Source organism: Lagopus leucura, unplaced genomic scaffold (assembly GCF_019238085.1).
Source record: "Lagopus leucura isolate 7727_CA_CO unplaced genomic scaffold, USGS_WTPT01 Super-Scaffold_100157, whole genome shotgun sequence".
In the NCBI taxonomy this organism is placed as follows: Eukaryota; Metazoa; Chordata; class Aves; order Galliformes; family Phasianidae; genus Lagopus; species Lagopus leucura.
The window spans coordinates 45,100,099-45,105,053 of record NW_024962334.1 but is presented as its reverse complement, the minus strand read 5'-3'; the positions used below and the strand labels follow the sequence as shown (position 1 = coordinate 45,105,053).

Below are 4,955 nucleotides of genomic sequence, written 5' to 3'. Positions count from 1 at the left end.
CCAGCGAGGGGGAAACCCGGATGTTTGATACAAAGAGGGCTGGAGGGGGGCGGAGCGGCGCGGGGGCTCCGCGGTTCTGAGTGGGGCGCGGCGCTGCCCGTCAACACCGCGGAGCGCAGCGCACCGCCCGCAGCTCCTGCGGCCGCGCTGCGCCGGGAGGTGCGGAAGGAGCCCCTGCGCTGCCCTTGTTAGGGCAATCCCTGGGTTAGCGGGCTTCTCTCCATCGCCGTCGCTGCGGACGATGTGCTCAGCTCGCGATTTATTGCAATTATAATGCGATCGTCCGGAATTGGGGAGCCCGGAGGGGTGTTAGAGGGAAGGAGGGTGGAAAAAGGGGATGGTCATCTTGGGTGCGCTAAGCTTCGGGGATTTTGCCCTGCAGGGAGGTAAGAGGAAATAGAAATCGTTCTCTGCAAACTTTGGGAAGCGCTTTGCTCCACGGAGAAATTCTGGTGGTTGTTTGTTTGTTTTTTTTTTTTTTTTTTCACCTTTGGGAAACTTAAGGAGAGGTTGTAATCTCTGGAAAGGTGGTTTTTGTGTATGTATAACAGTGGAACACGTTCTGAACTGTGAGCGGGATCCCAAGTGGAGCTGCGAGGAGCTGATGACCGGTATCCTTTATGCTGCCATGCTTCCTCGTGTGTGTGCTGTGGAAGGGGAGGGCAGCCACAGAACCTCCTACATGCGGTATGGGGGAGTGATAGGGACTGTGCAGCTGGTACAGCTGCAGGAAAGCGTCCAAAATAATACAGACAGGGAGCAAACAGCACTGAAACCAAAGCCCACAGGGGGTCAGGAGAAAGCAAGGTACATTGTGGCACCTGGCTAAGTTAAAGCATGGGTGGGAAATGAGATGGAGATGTGGTTGTGAGAGGGCAGAGCTGGGGGCTGAGCCCTGCTCCCTGCATTGACACAGGCTGCCCATGGAGGCAGTGGGTCACTGATCATGGAGGACATGATCAGTGATCAGACATCATTGAGAGCCATGGAGATGCGGCAGTGGGGGACATAGTGGCATGGTGGGATGGGTTGATGGTTGGACCGGATGTTCTTAGAGGTCTTTTGGTCCTTAATGGTTCTACCGTTCTGTGACTGTGACTGCACATGGGTGCAGTGGGGCTGGAGATGGGGCAATGGGGAGAGGGGAGTTCCTGGCTGAAGCTCAGGGAATGTAACAGCTTCAAGAGAAGACCAAACCTGAGGTAACATCTACAGGGCCGCTTATTTCGTTGGAGGATAAGTTTTGAAGCAGCTGAAGGATAGAGAAATGGATAGGACAGTAAAGTGTAAACATGCTGACACCCATCAGTGTCCATCCTTCATTTTCAGCTCTGACCAAGAGAAGCACAACCCTTTGGTCAGGCTCCCCAATCACAGAATCACAGAATGGCCCAGGTTGGAAGGGACCTCAAGGATCATGAATCTGCAACCCCCTGCCACACGCAGGGCCACCAACCTCTGCATTTAATACTAGACCAGGCTGCCCAGGGTTTCAATCACAGCACCATAACGGAGCCCCTTTCCCAGCATCCCAATTTGTGCCCTGTGAGTTTTGACCCCCTGTAAGCAATTCCCCGGATTCTCCTTTATTCCCTGAGCACCTGGGCGGCAGCCCACCACGCTTACATTGTTTCACAGGGAGGTGTTTACCCGCCTGAAAAGCTAAAATGTTTTCACCTCTTGCAACCTGAAAGCACAGGAGCTGTATGGCGCATGGGAATGTTACAGCTCAGGCACAAGGACACTTGAGAACTTCACCAACCTTCATTGTTTTTGGAAATGGGGCTGGAGGGAGGTAGCGGTTAGGCTTAGGGTTACGTGCCATCACTGTCCCTGGCGGTCTGAAAGCCCTCCTTCAGAGTCACAGAATGGCCAGGGTTGGAAGGGACCTCAAGGATCATGAATTTCCAACACCCTGCCACATGCCACCAACCTCCACGTTCAATGCTAGACCAGGCTGCCCATGGCCCCTCCAACCTGGCCTTGAACCTCTAGGGACAGACGGGGCATCCACAGCCTCTCTGGGCAGCTGTTCCAGCACCTCACCACTCTCTCTGTAAAGAACTTCCCCCTGACATCCAACCTAAATCTTCCCTCCCTCAACTTAAAACCATTTCCCCTTGTCCTGCTGTTATCTGCCCTTTCAAAGAGTTGATTCCTCCTGTTTGTAGGCTCCCTTTAGGTACTGAAAGGCTGCAATGAGGTCACACCACAGCCTTCTTTTCTCCAGGCTGAACAAGCCCAGCTCCCTCAGCCTGTCCTCATAGGGGAGGTGCTCCAGTCTCCTGGAGCCTCCTCTGGACCCTCTCCAACAGCTCTCTGTCTTTCTTGTACTGGGAGCTCCAGACCTGGACACTGAAATACATTCTGTCCCGGATGATTTTGTGCTGCTCGGAGTCCTTATGACACTCAGTCTTTGTCTCATGATAGTTGGAACAAGCGGGCTCTGTGCATCCCGATATCCTGCACGTGATGAAGGTACTGGGATCGTTTAAGCCGGCACAGAGCTGAGCTGCTCATGTGTCATTTATCTTCAAATCCTATTGTAGCACTCGTGAGATGTAATTTCTGCAGTGAATGGCAATGTATGCTGACAGAGGTGTTATAAAACACGGAAAATACAGAGGGAAGGGACTGGTGTTTCCTTTATCTCCTCCTGTATGCGCTGATGTGGATTTATTTTGCAGGGTGCAGGTCAGTGATGCAGCTCTCTGATTGCTCTGTAGCCCTGTGAAGCAAAACCCGCCTGCAACAGGTGAGGAGCACAGACTGGGCGACCCAAGGCAGCAAAATGGTGTTCTGGCTGCATTTCCCATACTGGTTCCTAACGCAGTATTGTGGGTGGGAAAGGAGGCACGCACTGTTCTCAAAATGCTTGGATAAGAGAAACAGAAATGTGTATATGGGTACGTGTGCATGACTTTATGTGAGTAACCTTCAGCAAATAAATTCTCGCTTTCCCTGTCGTGCCATCAAAGTCCTTCCCAGTAATGTGTTCTATGGAGTGGGGTCTTAATAGCACGTAGGTCTCTCCAAAAGTAATGCCTCTTATTTATTTCCATGGAAACTACAACTGATACAAAGAGCTCAATAACGTTATTTGATAGTGCAAATCCTCAGCTACAAAACACTATTTTTTCAGCATAGGCACCACCATTAGCTATGCATTTTCACCAGTCATGAACAAGTCTGCATGCCACGCTCATACGAATCTGTACCCACTGTTTCACAGCTGCTATGATGGAGTTATTGCTGGGAGTCTGACTTTCACTGTGCGCACATCTACTGTTTGGTCTCCATAACGATTCAGCAAGCATTGATGGATGTCAATGGGAGCCATTTTTTTCTGCATGGAGGAGTTGAATTCCACATCTTTGCTTCATAGGCACTTCCATGTCAGACACCATTCTGTCAGACTGCCCCTCTGCTGCCATCTGTCACACAGCAACAAAATGTAGTAGAATATGGTTGGGAAGGTTCAACCTTTTTTGCCATCCTACCAACATCCACCTCTGATATGGTGGGCCCGCATTACAAAATAGGAGGCATTACTTTCAGAGCAGCCCTTGTATAACAGCGTCCTAAGTTGTCAGTCGGTATCTACAATTAACTTCACTGGAATTTCTATATTTGCAGCAGCTGTAAATGAGAGCCAGGACCTCCAGACGCTCCTGTGCATCATCCCTGCTGCTGTCTGAATAAGCTCGTGGGTTTTGCACTAAAAAAGCCCCCCCTGTGCTGACAAATTTGCCCTTTGTGCTCTGGCTTCAGCAAGGCCAGTAAAAATAGTGAGGGATGGGGCAGACACTGCTGCTTTCAGGGCTTTTCTTAGCTCCAGGCTATGGAGTGAGGCATCAGGTGCTGACAGCTCAGGAGGATACAGCAGGCAAAGGGGTCTGTTCCTGAGATACCCCCTAGACCGACAGTTTTGTGAACATCCACAATTTGGTATTTTCCTTTTTTTTTTTTTTCCCCTCCTTTTTTTGGGGGTATTTTAAATAGCAGCAGGCAGCATCAGAGCCACACGATAAAGCTTCCCAAAAAAAGCAGAGTCCCAGCCTTAATCCACACCCCAACCCTGCCAGCAGCCGGGAACCAGAGCACGTCCATGCTCAGCATGGAGACTTCTGTGCTCAGACAAGGAGGATTATGGGCATCATATGACTGACTGCAATGATGGTGTGTGCTTAATTGGTGAAGGGCTGCATTTTCTATCTTTAACACAGGACAAAGGGCCAGCGGGCTGCCTCATGCACATGGTTCCTTTCAGGTGTTTTCTTCACTGTACTTGACCCAGAGAGCTGTGGATGCCCCATCCCTGGAGGTGCTCAGCATCAGGTTGGATGGGGCTTTGGATAACCTGGTCTGGTAGGAGGTGTCTACCCATGGAATGGTTAAAACTGGATGGGTCCCTTCCAACTCAATACATTCGATGATTCTGTGATGATGCTGACACAGCTGAGCTGGAGGGCAAGGCATGAAGCATCGCTGGGCACAGCGTGTGAGGGCAGTATTAAATGCTGCACTCCCTTGGGTGCCTGCCAGCAGATCCCATAGGGTTTTGCAGTGTCTGAAGCCCAGGAGTGCATCATTCCTTCAATCAGAAGAACACACTTGGTTGCTTCCCATAGACACGTCCCACCACCCACTTCAGTTACCAACCTATGTAAATGAGTGTAGTATAGAATCATAGAATGGCTTGTGTTAGAAGGGACCTCAAAGCCCAACCAGTTCCACCCCTGCTGTGGGCATAGGCACCTCCATCCAACCTGGCCTGAGCGCCTCCAGGGATGGGGCACCTCACCAGTCTCTGAGTAAAGAATTTCCTTCTAACATCTAACCTTAAGCTACTCTCTTTTTAGTTTAAGAACGTTCCCCTTTTCCTATCACTGTCAGACCATTAATTTGCCCACATTGTCTTTAGTTGTTGATATTTGACCTGAAAATACAGCTAC

The 4,955-nt window shown here is 50.4% G+C and overlaps 1 long non-coding RNA gene across 1 annotated transcript; it reads left to right on the top strand.

Moving 5' to 3' along the window:
- The first annotated feature begins 1,115 nt into the window (after positions 1–1,115).
- LOC122189247 lies at positions 1,116–4,749 on the top strand. Its single transcript, XR_006181760.1, has 3 exons — positions 1,116–1,202; positions 2,688–2,755; positions 3,637–4,749. It is a non-coding gene; the product is annotated as an uncharacterized LOC122189247 (long non-coding RNA).
- The last annotated feature ends 206 nt before the right edge of the window (positions 4,750–4,955 follow it).